This window comes from Lutra lutra, chromosome 6 (genome assembly GCF_902655055.1).
Source record: "Lutra lutra chromosome 6, mLutLut1.2, whole genome shotgun sequence".
In the NCBI taxonomy this organism is placed as follows: domain Eukaryota; kingdom Metazoa; phylum Chordata; class Mammalia; order Carnivora; family Mustelidae; genus Lutra; species Lutra lutra.
Genome location: NC_062283.1, coordinates 141,714,449 through 141,730,747, shown reverse-complemented (window position 1 = coordinate 141,730,747; position 16,299 = coordinate 141,714,449). Strand labels below are relative to the sequence as shown.

At 39.3% G+C, this 16,299-nt stretch overlaps 1 protein-coding gene across 2 annotated transcripts in view; it reads right to left on the bottom strand.

The window, feature by feature from the left end:
* The window catches only part of SCAF8 (SR-related CTD associated factor 8), a 151,700-nt gene that overhangs the window by 39,555 nt on the left and 95,846 nt on the right, over positions 1–16,299 (bottom strand). Inside the window, exon 22 of one of the 2 annotated variants that reach the window (XR_007128100.1) lies at positions 6,220–6,286. The exons of the other annotated variant lie outside the window; for it this stretch is intronic. The gene's annotated coding sequence lies outside the window, so the exon portion shown is untranslated. The remainder of the gene's footprint in view (positions 1–6,219; positions 6,287–16,299) is intronic. 2 annotated transcript variants of the gene reach the window in all.

Sequence of the window (16,299 nt, the reverse complement as noted above, 5' to 3'; positions counted from 1 at the left end):
GCAGATGTTTTTGTGGCTGTAATTAGGATCGACTCCATTCATCTGTCCATTTTCAAAGATTTATCATTTTTAGGACACCCTAACAGTAACATTCCTCCATTGTCATCAAATGATTAGTAAAGAATTTGCCCCTCATGACTATTCATCAGAGTCAAAATCCTGCACCAATGAAGCCACTTAGCAGTGGCAAAATCCTGTTGGAGATCACCAATGAGATGAATGCTGTAACTCTCCACACACGCTTACAAAACTTTGAATGAAAAATTACAGAATCCTCCAAAGGGGATGCATCTAGCACCACACAGGTAGAAAAATGAACTGACAACCCTGAAGACATGCGGATTAGCCTTTGAAAGAGTTAAAAATGTTTTACATTCAGCTAAAAGCTTTCATACTACTAGGTCCAGATTTAAATGGGGACATCTTCTTTTCTGAGCTTCACAGCAGAAACTGCAGGTCTTCTCGGCTTTTTAAAAAATTTTTTATTTTATTTATTTGTCAGATAGAGAGTGAGAGCCAGCGAGCAACTAGCAGGGGGAGTGGCAGGCACAGGGAGAAGCAGGCTCCCCGCCGAGCAAGGAGCCCAATGTGGGACTCGATCCCAGGGCCCCAGGATCACAACCCGAGCCGAAGGCAGACGCTTAAACAACTGAGCCACCCAGGCATCCCCAGATCTTCTGTTTTAATAACTAAAAGTACAGTGCAACTTTATGGTGGATTTGAAATGCTCTTTGGAAAACTGAGAACTAGAACAACGGAGTGTTACTTTCTTGCTATGGCTAAGGACGTTTTTAGTTTGTAGTAATGCTGTATCATGAGCATTTTATTTTTGACAATCAAAATTTCAAAATCTTACTTTCTCCTTAGAAACTTACCAATTAACCCTTTACCAAGAGGCTCTAACACCCACCTTGATGGGATCTAATTAACTACTTAATCCCTCATTTAAATACACAACTAATTGCACATTAAAATGCTATATGGTCCCCATCAAACTTACTGTACTGTATAGTTTGTTGAATAATGAGTCTGTGTTATGATGGAGTCTTGAAACACCATTAAGTACAAAATTATTTTCCTTTTGAAAAACATACGTTTTTAGGTCATTAGAAAACAAGCCGAATTAGAAAAAAAAAGTAAAAATCAGAAACAAATCTGCCTTGTTGAATACTTTTCTTAGGAAAGAAGACAGAATGCACATTTGCATCTTAGGTGGAGAACTAATCCACCTAAAGTGCACTGTTGCTACTTATATGTATCTCCTTAAACAATTACAGCTCTTGGGTTTTACAGGTTAATGAGAATACGGATAAATAAACTGCTTCCTTCCTACTGTTGCTCTTCTCATATCATAAACAAGAGGTTCTAATTTTAATACGATTATCAGCATGGGCACATGAGAAAGAATATTTCAGGGGCGCCTGGGTGGCTCAGCTGGTAGAGCGTCTGACTCTTGATATCAGCTCAGGTCATGATCTCAGGTCTTGAGATTGAGCCCTGTATCAGGCTCTGCTCTGGGCATGGAGCCTGCTTGAGATTTTCTCTCTCTCCCTCTACCTTTGCCCTCCACCCCCCCGCCTCTCCATCTCTAAGAAAGAAGAAAAGAAAGAAAGGAAGGGAAGGAAGAAAAGAAAGAACAGAAAAAAGGAAAGGGGAAAAAAAAGAAAAGAAAAGAAAAGAAAAGAAAAGAAAAGAAAAGAAAAGAAAAGGAAGATTTCAAGGTTAACCAGGAAGCTAGAACAAAAAGTAGCATGCTACATGCTATAGTTGTAAGGAATAAATACTTCTGAATTCCATTCCTAACTCCACCTAATATGAATATACAGAAATCCTTTATCTGTTAAGTATTTAATATGCTTATCAGTCAAGTGAGTAATAAAACAATAATATTAACCAAAGGTCGGTAAAGCTAAAGGAGAGCCAGGTGCAGTAAAAGAAAGGGGAACTACAAGGTCAGCAAGAAGTAAACTATACATGATAATATCCCCCTTACTCCCCCCAACAATAGCCTACTTTCACTTATTTGTCTAGCTTCTGAGTGTTCTAGAATTCCTGTTTTAACTTTTTTTTTAAAGTTTACTAGAATTAAAAAATATAGGTTCAGTGTTCATTATAACACGCTCTAAGGACAAGCCTAATAATTACAAGAGTTTGAAATGAGCAGTCCAACAGCGGAAGAGGAATCATTCACCTCCAGACATCCGTAATACTGTCATTTTTATAGAAAAGGAATTTAATTTAGTTAGACCTGACAAAGATTAAACACAACACAGGATAGGCTGCTTATGTTGACAGTATTCAACACTTTGAGGGAGAAACTGTTGACTTTATTACACAACAAGAAGTCAATTTCATTATAAGAAAAAGGGCAGGGGCGCCTGGGTGGCTCAGTTGGTTAAGCATCTGCCTTGAGCCCGTCATGATCCCAGGGTCCTGGGATGGAGTCCCACATCGGGCTCATTGCTCAGTGGGGAGTCTGCTTCTCCCTCTCTCTATACCCACTCCCCCCTGCCCCCTTCCTGCTCACTCTCTCACTCTAATAAATAAAATCTTAAAAGAAAGAGAGAGAGAGAGACAAAGGAAAGAAGGAAGGAAGGAAGAGGGAAGGGAGGAAGGAAGGAAGGAAGGGACGGAGGGAGGGAGGAAGATGGCAACACTGGGGAAAAAAAAATGTATCAGTAGATGATGTAGTATTCCTGGTTTCCACCTGAGAATGTTACCTCTAATACCCTGCAAGGAAAAGACCTAATATACAGGAAATGGAATCTGAGAAGACCACTTGCTAGAATAATTCCATAGAAATCGACAATGCCTTAATCAGTGGTTCTCGAAATTCAGTATGTGTGTAAGTGACCTGATGCAGGTTCAAAGAGGCAGGTTTCCTCATCTACTCCAGAGCTTTTAGCGTCACTTGGTCTTGAGAAGGGCTCAGCTGGCATTTTGAACAAAACTTCTGGGTATTCTAATTCAGGTTACCCACAGCCCACACTTTGAGAGACACTTAATCTTACAAAGGGAGATACCCTTATCAGTGGTCCCACCCACAGCGCAATCCCACTGAGCAGTATGCCCTGTCCAAAACTTTGAATTCCCTGCCATTCCATCAACCTCTAATGAAAAGTCAACATGAAAAGCTCTGTTTACAAAAATCACTTATTAAAGTGAGTTTTTTAAAAAAAAGGGATTGTATCTAAAATCACAAACTCAGTAAGAGGTAACTGTCTAGCATTTATTATGAGGCAATGAAGACAAAACAGGAGAGAAAAAAGTGAAAAAAAAAAAAACAAACAGAACAGAAGGAAGGTAACAACTTAGAATAACTCTGCTTAGGGCTAGTCTTATATGTCACAAAAAAACACAAGCTACCCACAAGGGAACTACAAGCAAACCCACCCGTCTCTCTACTTGCACTCTCCCAGCCTACACGGAACTGCCAGATCAATCTCTCCGGAAAAACCAATCCATCAAATCACTGCCTCCCCCACTGCCTAACTGGCAAAATGTGAACTTCTCAGCTCCTGAGGCTTAAGGTTCTGTGGAATCCAGTTTCAACCTAACCAACCCAACCACGTGTCACGTTACTCCTAACGGAGGTCCCGAGGATGGGTCTTGGATCCCATCAGCCTCTGAATGGCTGACTCTCAGGCTTAAACCTTTGTCCTAGCTGGGTCAGTAGTCCCGCCTGGAATACCTTTCACCCTTTCTTCATCTAATGGCAGTCCTTCTAGGCCTACCCTAAATATCATTTCCACCATAACTGCCGTCACCACTTTATCATTTCATTCATAGCTTCACCCAAAACTGAAGCATGGGACTATATTCTACCTTTTCTATTACACCATTCGTCATAGTGCTCCATACCCTCTCCTCCCTCCATGACTCTCCCAGTTCCTGGAAGGCAATCACATTTAGAGAATTTCTTGGTATCTCCACTCAAACTGAAAGCCAGTCATACTGAATCGGCTTGATAATTGCTACCACAATTTATTAACAAATCATATCCTAGTACATATTTATAAATCAACATACTGAATGAATATCTTGAGTAAACATTTTTTTTTTTAAGATTTTATTTATTTATTTGACAGACAAAGGTCACAGGTAGGCAGAGAGAGAGGAGGAAGCAGGCTCCCTGCTGAGCAGAGCGCCCGATGTGGGACTCGATCCCAGGACCCTGAGATTACCACCTGAGCCGAGGGCAAAGGCTTAACCCACTGAGCCACCCAGGTGCCCCTTGAGTAAACATTTTACGTTACACATCCAGTGCTATCAGCAGCCATTCAGACTACACTAAGTAACTGTCTTTGTCCTCAACTATTTCTCATGTCTTAAGTATCCTTGAAACTATCAAATTATTTTCTGCTACCAGCATTACATGAAGCTGTATAGTACCTCTTTATTGCAGATTCTGAAACTCAGAGCTTCCTATTTGTGTAAGTTACTGACACTGATACTATAGCTGAGATGAGAAGCTGACGCATCACTTTCTCCCCAAGACAAAATCACTGAATCTTTTATTATACTGATGTCTTGTGATAAATTTCAGGTACAGATTTCCTGTGTGCCCTGTTTAGCACCTGGTATATATGAACGTGAAATATTATCTGTTAATGATCTAAAAGCTCCAAACTGAATATACATCAATCTGCCACAGAAATTTTTATCTCTGTGATTATCTGAATTAAGTAAAAAAAAGACAAGACTATAACATGGCAACGAGCTCAGGATGAACAACTTTCTTTAGACTTAGTATTCAATTATCATCTTTTAAATTGTGGTAAAATATATACAAAATAATATTTACCATTTGAATGGGACTTATTTTTACATTAAGAAAACCATTGAAAGGATATTGCAATATTGACTAAAACGTGGGATTCTTTCCTGCAAAAAGACTGCTACAGTTAACACCTGAATTTGGAAACTCGTGTTGGCAAATATCTTTTTTACATTGTAAACACTGCAACTAATGACAAAAATAATTAAAATTAAAGCTATTGGTGGTTAAACCACCTGTAAGTATTTCAGGCCAAGAAATAAAATGCAAAATATCACACTTCCTAGATTTTAGGCATTATTTTCTTAAAATTCATAAATGGGCCTCAGTAGCAGAAGCAGCTAATCTTTACAGAGAGCTAATTACGTGGTGGATAACTGCTTAGGGGTTGATAAGCATTATTGGTTCTTGTTTTCTCATTGAGGATTAACTGACATACCATAACATTCACCTTTCTGAGTGTACAATTCAGTAGTTTTAAGCATTTTCACAAAGTTGCACAATCATCACCACTACCTAATTTCAGAACATTGTCATCATCTAAAGAGAAACTGTTCCCATTAGCAGCCTGCCTCCATCTCCCTCCCCCCTCAGCCCCCGGCAACCACTCGTCTACTTTCTGACTCTACTGATTTGCCTATTCTGGACATTTCATACAAAGAAGGCAAGAATATATGGTCTTTTGTGTCTGGCTTCTTTCCTTTAGCATAATACTTTCCAAGTTCAGCCATACTGTAGCATTTCTGAGCATCTTACGGTACTTTTTAAAAAAGATTTTATTTACTCATTGAGAGAGACAGACAGAGACAGAGCGCGCGCGCACATGAGTAGCAGGGAGGGGCAGAAGGAGAGGGGGAAGCGGTCTCCCGGGTGAGCAGGGAGCCCGACACGGAGCTCAATCCCAGGATCCCGAGATCATGACCGAAGGCAGAACCGCAACCGAGGTCACCCAGGATTTTGAATCATAAAACTGCTAATATGGTTAACAGTCCACTTCCTGGGTCTTACACTATCAGCAACCATTGTTCTACAACACTGCTAGAAAGTAGAACTTTCTACTTTCTAACTTTCTGCATCTGTGCCATCCAGTTTGTAAGCCACAAGCCACATGTGGCTGAGCACTTAAGTGTAAGTAGTGTGACTAAGAAAGGGCATTTTTTTTTTTTAAGTAAATGCTATGCCTGACGTAGGGCTTGAACTCACAACTCTGAGATCAAGAGCTGAATGCTCTCCTGACTGAGCCATCCAAGTGCCCCCAAGAAAATGAATTTTTGGTTTCTTTAAAAGTTTACTTATTTAAATAATCTCTACACCCCACGTGGGACTCATACTCACGACCCTGAGATCAAGAGTCACATGCTCTTCTGACTGAGCTCCTCAGGCTCTGAATTTTTAATTTTTAATAGAGTGAAACGGTCACAGGTGACTAAGGAGGTCCTTACAGGACAATGCAGGTGTCGAATGATGAGAGGCAACATCCTGTAACAGGGCCACACCATGTTCCGGAAACTTTCAAAAGAAGAAAGAGACTTGGGTTATTCATACTGAGAGGGGAGCAAAAAGAAAAAATAAACTTCCAAAGAATTCTATATTTGACCTCCAAAATTTGAGAGAGCCTCCTTCAAATCCATGCCCTAGGGCTAGGAATATAAAAAGAAAAAAGAAGGGAGGCAGAAAGCACTACACTTGAAGTTAAGTGTTCACCACAGTTACACGGTCACGTCACTGAGTCCGAGCGGCCGCTATCATTTATGAATCAGTCTGGGTATTGTCCATAGCACTGTGCATGTTTTTCATTTAATCCTCGAACAAGCCTTCCAGATAGATGTATTTATCTCCGTTTTATAATAAGGATATTGAGACTTGGGGAATTAATTTGCTGAAATAAAAATGCAACTTTTGGGGTGTCTGGGTGGCTTAGATCATGATCTCAGGATCGTGGGACAGAGCCCCAAGCTGGGCTCAGCGCTGGGCGCGAAGCCTGCTTGAGATTCTCTCTTTCCTTCAGCCCCTGCCCCACCCCACATTCTCTCTCTTTAAAAAAAAATACTGGGCGCCTGGGTGGCTCAGTGGATTAAGCCGCTGCCTTCGGCTCAGGTCATGATCTCAGGGTCCTGGGATTGAGTCCCACATCGGGCTCTCTGCTCAGCAAGAAGTCTGCTTCCCTCTCTCTCTCTGCCTGCCTCTCTGTCTACTTGTGATCTCTCTCTGTCAAATAAATAAATAAAATCTTTAAAAAAAAAAAAAAAAGCAACTTCTAACTGAAATCTAACAACCAGTGCCCTTTCTCTATGTTCCAGTGGATCCTGCAGATCCTTCTGCCACGGCCGTCAACACATCATGCTGACAGAGAGCAGAGTTTGGCTCCCATTTGAAGGGTGAACTCCTTGAAGTCAAGGACTGTGCTCTCTCAGTCCCCTGCTATCTTTCCCCATCACCTTCTACTACCAACTTTCACCTATCGAAGTACTAAATATACATATTCTTCAGTATTTGCTGAGTTTGCTGTGGATTTGTTTCTCTATTTCAATGATAAACCCATGGGGTAACATGCTTTCTCTAACTCTCACCCCTGAAGCATTTATATTTGAGTTTTAGAATCAAGTTTAAAGTTTGCATTTAAAATAAACTTCTCAGGGTGCCTGGGTGGCTCAGTCGGTTAAGCATCTGACTTCATCTGCCCCTCCCCCTGCTTGTGCTCTCTCTCCCTGTCAAATAAATAAAATCTTAAAAAAATAAAATAATAAAATAATATAAAGTCAAATAAAATAAAATTAAAGTAAATAATTTAAAATAAAATAAAAATAACTTCTTTGGGGCACCTGGCTGACTCAGTCAGTAAAGCAGTAAAGCATGCAACTCCTGATCTCGGGGTCGTGAGTTTGAGTCCCATGTTGAGTATGTAGAGATTATTTAAAAATAAAAAATTTAGGGGTGCCTGACTGGCACAGTTGGTTAAGCATCTGACTCTTGCTCTCAGTTCATGTCTTGATCTCAGGGTCGTGAGTTCAGGCCCCGTGTTGGGCTCCACACTAGTCACAGAGCCTATTCTGAATGAATGAATGGATGAATGAGTGAATTATACTTCTTTATTTTTTTTAAAGATTGTATTTATTTATTTGACAGAGATCACAGGTAGGCAGAGAGGCAGGCAGAGAGAGGAGGAAGCAGGCTCCACGCTGAGCAGAGAGCCCAATTTGGGGCTTGATCCCAGGACCCTGGGATTATGACCTGAGCCGAAGGCAGAAGCTTTAACCCACTGAGCCACCCAGGCACCCCTGAATTATATTTCTTTAAACTGTTTCAAAAAATTTGCCAAGAAACTCAGAATATTAAATGTCTGATCAAAACATTTCAGTTTGAGCTGTCATTTTTTCAGAATCATTAATCAAAAAAAAAAAATCAGATTTCCTGTATCTTTAGAAATTATGCTATAGGGGGCTCCTGGGTGGCTCAGTGGGTTAAGCCTCTGCCTTCGGCTCAGGTCATAATCCCAGGGTCCTGGGATCGAGCCCCGCATCGGGCTCTCTGCTCAGCAGGGATCCTGCTTCCTCCTCTCTCTCTGCCTGCCTCTCTGCCTACTTGTGATCTTTGTCTGTCAAATAAATAAATAAAATCTTAAAAAAAAAATAATGCTATAGAAATTTTAATAGTACAACTGAAACTCTACATTTATACACAAATGCTGTGCCATGTAACAGCATTCACCATATGTTCATCTTACAAAGCCTTGACAGTTTCCAATTTTAAATCTCATTTTTCAATGACTTTTTTTAAGTTTTTCATACTTTATTAAATTATATTCACTCCATACAGGCAACAATATCTCCAGGTAAAGGAGGACCTACCTCTGCCTCCAAATCATAAAGGACTAAAAGAAGTCTACACACATTTATCTCCTTAATCCAAACTCATAACACCTATTCCAAGATTTAACAAAATTTAATCTAGAGACAAAATAATATTCACATGAGAAATACTCAAAGCTCGTTAGAAACATTATCAGAGGTATCAAATAAAACTCTTAAATATACCAAGAAGCACTTCTAGTTAAAAAATGATCTCCCCTTCCTTGTTAGAAATAAGTATCCTATAGGGCTGCTGCTAACTGCAGATCAGAAATATGATTATGAAAGTACTAATTGTACTGATCTTTACAAACACCAGAAACATTGTATGCATTCCTTTTGAACATATGGAAAACCCACATTTATTGGGGAAAAGAAAAATGAACTGGATCCCTGTTTCTCAAATATTATCATTCCTACAAATTACCAGAGGAACTTTTTTAAAAATGCAGATCTTGATTCAGTAGGTCTGAGATGGAGCCTGAGACTCTGATTTTCTAACAAGTTTCCAAGTGTGATGCTGAACTTCTGTGTAGCCTAAGGCTTTGAATCGCTAAGGACAGATTTTTCCAGGTCTCAGTGATCTTTCTGGACTCTTCTGATTTCTTTTTAATGTTTATTTAATCTTTAAAATTTTTAAAAAATTCTTGGGGTGAGTGGGTAGCTCAGTTGGTTAAGCATCTGACTTGGTTTCAGCTCATCTCTTGATCTCAGGATTGTGAGTTCAAGCCCTATACTGGGCTCTGTGCTAGGCATGAGCCTGCTTAAGATTTTCTTTCTCCCTCTCCCTATACCCCTCCCCCTGCTCCCATTCATACAAGTTTTCTAAAAAAATAATAAAAATAATTTATTAAAATTTGGGGCTAGTAGGTGGTGCAGTTTGTTGGGCAACCAAATCTTGGTTTCAGCTTGGGTCACATTCTCAGGGTCATGAGACAGCCCCAAGTTGGGGTCTGAGCTCAGTGTGGAGTCGGTTTGGGATTTTCTCTCTTTCCCTCTGCCCCTCCTCCTACCACGGGCGTGCAGGTATGTACTCTCTCTCAAATAAATAAATCTTTAAAAAAAATTTTTTTTTAATTCTTTAAACAAATTTTAGTACTTAATTGTGTACTGATTCAGACATTTCACCAGGAGCATAAATAAGATCTGATCTGGGCCTATGAAGAGCAATTATGTCAACAAGTAATTACATTATAACCACAAAATACTATAATAAAAATATGCAGTGAGAAGAGATCGGCTACTTTTCCAGGGGAGAGTAGCGAAGGTTAAAGATGCAGCTCTTGACCTGAGTACTGAAGATGAACAGGAGTCTGCACAGCAGAGAAGAGGAAGACCCCTTCTCAGGCGGAAGAAACAGCAAGACAAGCAGTGACCCACTCTGGAACTGCAGATTATATCAAATTGCTGAAACACGCTGTTTATGGTAGAGATCAATAGGGGACCAGGAAGAGGTAAATAGATCAGAGTCCAGCATGTCAGTGAGGGCTTCAGAAAGAACAAGGTCAGTGGATTGGTGAGGTCAAAAGCAGGCTACAGTGCACTGGAGAATGAAAGGAAGAAGAAACTGAGACACACATGGGGTAGAGGGGTAGCTCAATCAGTTGAGCATCCAACTCTTGGTTTCAGCTCAGGTCCTAATCTGAGGGTCCTGAGATCCAGCTGGTGTCTGGCTCCATAGTCAGTGCAGGGTCTGCTTGAGATTCTCTCTTTCCCTCTTCCTCTGTCCCTCCCCCCCATGTGTGCACGCTCTTTCATAAATCTTAAAAAAAAAAAAATTGAGACAAACGATACACTCTTTCCAAAGATCTTCCTATAAAGGAATAAGGAGACCAACAACTAGAAAAGAACAAAAGGTCAAGGGCACACTTACTTTTTTTTTTTAAGTGTGAGAGACAAGCGCATTAATAGGAAAGCTTGGGGTAAGTAAAGAGGGCAAGGTTAAGAATACAGGGAAAAGGTCAGGAGTGACCCTTGCTCCTAAGACTACAGTAAGGTTTCTAGCCCCAGCACTTTGACCATCTGGAGAGAGAATTATTGGGGGGTGGGGTGTGCCCTACGCATTGTACGCTGTTTAACCACATCCCTGCTCCTAATACTCACTGGCTGCAGTAGTACTGCCAACCCCATCCCAGTTATGACAACCAAAAGTGTCTCCAGACATTGCTAAATGTCTCCTGGGGGGGAAAGGAGGGCAAAACCTTCTGTGTCAAAAATGCATGGTCTAGAGGCAGAGACCAGATAATTTTAAATAAGCCTAGAGAAGGCTGGCTGGAACAAAGAGACTCCCATCTACCAGTTACACCACTGGAAGAGGAAGGTCCTCTGCTGAGTGGAAATAGGTACGTTTTATGGGGGGTGGAAAAGTTTTGGGATGATTCTGTGGCGAATGGGAGAGGCATGTAACCAGGGAAAGCAAACTAAGAAATATTTTCTATTCTCCCAGGGTTGAAAAGCAGTGTATCTCCCTTTATGAGTTCTCCAGAATATAGTACAAGAAAGGAATCTGAGCTTGGGGATTATAATGAAGGATCTTTATTAAAATACTTTGAAAATTTAAGAATTTGGATCAGCTTAAAAAGTGTTCTGACTCTTAAAAGAACCTTCTTCTTATTTGCCAGAACAAAAATTTAGGGGTAAAAACTTATCTTCTCCACCCCCTCCCCCAAATATGCAATTTTTTAAAAAGATTTTTTTTAAGTAATCTTTAGACCAAACGTGGAACTTGAACCCGCAAACCTAAGATCAAGAGTTGTATCCTCCATGGACTGAGCCAGTCAGGTATCCCCCGGAATAATGCAGTTTTATCATAATTTTGTAAAGTCTTTACTAGGAAAGTTTCTGTATTTTATTTGTTCCAAATCCTACCCATTAAAATCAACACATTTTTGTTATAAGACACAAAAGTAAAGTAATATAATCTGGGATTTTAAATTAGTCATCACATTTGAAAGAGTGTCATATTAATTGTCATATGCTTCTGGATATTAGTCCACATTATATTTATGCTTAGTGTAAAGAAAAAACTAGTATTTATATCTGGGTCCCAGAAGCTTCACTGCTGCACACTGTCAGAAGTGACTGGTCAGAAGACATTGGTACTAGCCACCTCACTTAAATTTTATCTTCTAAATACAGTCTTCACAACTTGAAAATCTGGAATAACCTTATAATTTCCTGAAAATGTCACAAGTGTACTTGTTCACAGTATAGATTGAACAGCTGCCCTCATACCAAGGAAAAGAGACCCTATGTACAATAATACATCCGATGTTTGTCAACATTGCCAAGAAAAGCAATCTGCAAGGAAATTTATCTCATCTTTAAATCTCCTGATGTGGTGCCTGGGTAGCTCTGTCAGTTAAGCATCTGACTCTTGATTTTAGCTCAGGTCGTGATCTCAGGGTCAGGAGATCGAGTGCCGAGACAGGCTCTGCGCTGGGTGTGGAGCCTGCTTAAGACCCCCCCCCAATAAAAATAATAAAATCTCCTAAAAATATCCTTTAAAAAATAGGGAACATACCCCAGAAATTCTTTTCTTTTCTTTTCCCTGGATCCATAGGCCTACGGAAGCACCTTCATGTGTAGCTAACAGGACCGGACTTGCATTTAGCAACATCTTCCTCAAGAGACCAAACACATCTCAACACAAATATCTCACATTAAAATATATTAAAACAGTAATCCTAGATATAGTAGGCAAAGATTCTTGTCTGTACTAAATAAACCTCAATGTAAACACATATTCAAGTGTATCAGAGAAACCGCTAGAGAGAAACCACAGTGTTGGTTACAATCTATGATTATCTAAATGGAACTCCTTTAGGCTCTGCAACCATCTGATATTGATATTAATATTGAATAAGGACTTTGGATCTGTTACCCATTCTCTTCCAAAGAAAGAAAATTCAAGTTGGGTTCACTTTCGGATCTGCTATATAGACTGATCAAAGGATGAAAAATTAAGCTGAAATTCCATGTTCTAAATACCAAAGTGAATGTCATTCAAGTGTATCTCTAACTGCAATTTTATCTATACACTTGAAGCCTGTGATACGATGATTTCTGATAGTGGGAATATGAGGAAAATCCCATGCACTTTATCCAAAATCTACCTACAGAATGTGATCTAGGATTACAACCAAGCAAGTAAAAGAATTTACTTCAGGAAAACTTGTTCATACAGCAATCAGGGTTATCCTTAAGGCTGTTAGATTATCTCTATTCCTCCCAAAAGACATGGAAATTCCATGTGCTTTGGAAACACACTAAGAAGCATAAGAATTAAGAAAGAGAATATAAGTACAGTTAAAGAGCAGACTAAACATAATATAATTCAATTATAGTTATTAGCAAACCTAAGGATTTCAGTATCTGGCTCAAGTTTTAAGCTACACTCATAGAAAAACAACTCTATGTATGGTGGCACGTTAGGAAATCGAATGACTTCCCAGCTAATATTAGGCAAATCAGATTACTAGACACTTCAATCAATGCAGAGTAGAATCAGACCAACTTCCAAAGCAGACAAATTTCTGAAACTACTTTTATTTTTCTTGATATAAACAAAATGGCTCATTTCTGAGGGTGCTCAGCATTAAAAAGTCAACAAGGCCATATGCACTGATTTCCACGATCACCCATAATTTTAAAATATTTTATTCTAACATATTTGGATTACATAACATGAAAGCTTGATGTAAAATTTCACCTTTTCATTTCAGAAAGAAACATGGGTTAGCGAGGTACTAAATAATTCCTGCTCCTTTCTTAAACAATCTTTGTACTGGACTCTCACTAGCTTTACTTTCTTTCTCTGGGAAATAATTCAATATACTAATCCCAATTCCATTCTGAGTTCTTTTCAATTCGGTTTCCTTATAAAACCTCTTCCTCTAATATAATTAAATAACTGTCCCCTTAACATTTTTTAAAAATAAAACTTAATATCTGAAACAAAAATTAACTGGGTTCAAAGGTCAAGTCTTAGCCTGTTTCTAGTAACAACTGAAAACAGTTTTACTGACAAGGTTCAAGTCAACCTAAATCAAATGGCAAAAGACAGAATTATTCCATTTAACATTTCCACTGAGGATTCTCTTTCCTATAAAGAGTTCAAATAAGGCCAAAATATAATTAGGGCATTATGACATCTGTAAAATTAAAAGCTAATAAATAATTTTATCTTACTCCTGCTTTTGTTTTAAAAACACTTTAAGAATTCACAACAAAACATTTAATTTATTAACTTATGCAAAATGAGACTGCATCTCAAGGCCAGTGAAGGCAGAGACAGAGAAATATCCCCAGTGTTCGTGTAAAATAACACAGAATATCACCTTAAGAAGTGAAAAACTGTACACTGCCAAGTGAGAGGAAGACATTAGAACCACTGCTTAAGAAAGGCATACAATGTTAAATGGTCAAATCCTTCAGGACCAGGATGAAGAGGTCTCAGGTCTAATGTTAACTGGCTGTCTGGAGAAGTGTGGAAAATCTGGGCCTTAGCCAGATTAAACTATCTGGGATAGTTTAATTACGTATCTGTCATAGTTGTGGTAAAAGTCTATGTGTCTCTCAGGGGGAGGGAAATGTTGGTACACCCTCTGCATTTTTTACCTTGCTCTAGATAGAAAACAGACAAAAAACTAGAGTAAAGTGGTATAAGAAGATAACAAATTCCATTACTATGGGTATTACGATGTTAACTCTTCTTAGGCTCCAGGTTCTTTCTATTGTGCAAGTTATAGTTAAAAAGGCATCCTAAAATATTTGAGTCCCTCTCCTATGACTTCAAAGATTTTTAATTACAGATGAAAGCTGTAAGATCAAAAAGATATGAGAAAACTGGAAGCAACGGTGCTAAGGCTTTAGCAATTCTGTTACAGAAGTAAATTCCAGATTATATTACGCTTAGCAAGCAGAAGGCTGTAGGAGTAATTACGGTGGCACACAGGCATTGGGAATGCTACTAATTCTCATTTACTAGAGGGCTCAAGGGTGCACATCAGGCTGTCTGAGCAGAAGTACCTGAGGGGTTTTCTTTCCTGGGCTAAATTCCAAAACCAGATAAATGTCTGCCTTTTTGTTTGATCATCATCCCAAGAGGTCTACTGCTTGGCATTTCGAAGATGTACTCTTAGCGCATGATGGGCCAAACATGCTATCTTTATTCCCATGAATCAATCCTAGGCACTTTGGCTCAATGAAATAAAGTACTTCACTTTGAATTTATCAATTTGATAAGAAGATTAGAATAGTGGTTCATAAATTAGAACCGTCAAGAGTACGCCCATAAAGGAAAAAGAAAAAACAGAACAAAGGTCTCTGAACTTGAACAGAAAGCATCTGGTCAAAGGCCAGCAGGGCCACCCACCTGCCCTCCCTACTGCACTCTCACCACTCACACCTCTGGCTCCTCCCTCAAGTCCCACTCAGCCTTAACTGACTTTTGGCAGCTTTGGACTCACCTGGTCCAAGAAAGCAGCTGAAGCAAATTCACAAGGTGAATCATAATACTGATGACATTAAGAGCACTGGTAGTAAATGAGTACTTTTAGGCTGCAATAAATCAGAAGATGAATCAGAAATGATTTAGTGCTAGTACTTTTTTTGTTGTTTTTTAGCCAGCTGTCAAGCTGTCAGAAATAATATTTTTTTTTTAAAGTAATCTCTACACCCAACAATGGGGCTCAAACCGACGACCCCAAGATCAAGAGTCACATGGTCACCCAACTGAGCCAGCCAGGTGCCCTAATACTATTGCTGTAAAAACTATATAGGTGGCTCTGTTGCTTGCTCTCATTCTGAGAATTTATTTAGTACTGAGTATACATTTAGTATTAGTTCCTGATTACTGGAGAATTTAAAGAAGTCATATGTCTAATGAAGACTGAGTAGGCCCTGATAAGAAAACATCAGGCATCAAAGATCTAATTCCTAAAGAAACACAAGTTTGGTAAACAGATGTGACTCAAAGCAGAGAAAGAAAAGATGGTTTTAAGTTGTCTGATTCCTTGCACGCCTGTGAGGCTCAGTCAGTTAAACACTGGCCTTTGGCTCAGGTCATGATCCCAGGATCCTGGAATGGAGTCCCACATTGAGCAGGGAGCCTGCCTCTCCCCTGCCTACCATTCCCCGTGCTTGTGCTTGCTCGCTCTCCCTGTCTCGCTCCCTGTGTCAAATAAAAAAAAAATCTTAAAAAGTTGATTCCTGAGAGAACAGTCAAATGCTATCACAAAAGATCAAAAGAAAAACTACATTTGCTGAAGGTTCTCTGAGAAGGTATATATGTGTGTGTGTGTGTGTCTAATACATAAGTGCATACACACGATGAATTTCCAATTACGAGCTGTATGAGGTTAGAAACGATTCGAAATATCAAATTAAAAAGGTAAACAGCCAAGAGAGAAACAAAAGTAAAGTCAGACTACTCACTGAACAACACAAATATTTATGAAGAAAAGTCCTGCCTGAGTAAGTGCTCTGTTTAAGGTGCCTGAGTAGAATAGTTGATGACAAACCCAACAAAAGACACTGCTCTATAATCACTCTCTTTTCCCATCAGACAAAAAGACACTTAGAGGTACAGAAAGAAATGGAGAGCTATCTAAACTGCCAAGAATGGAGGGAAAAGTAGCAAAGTATTCCTTTGGAAAAACAAAATTATACCTC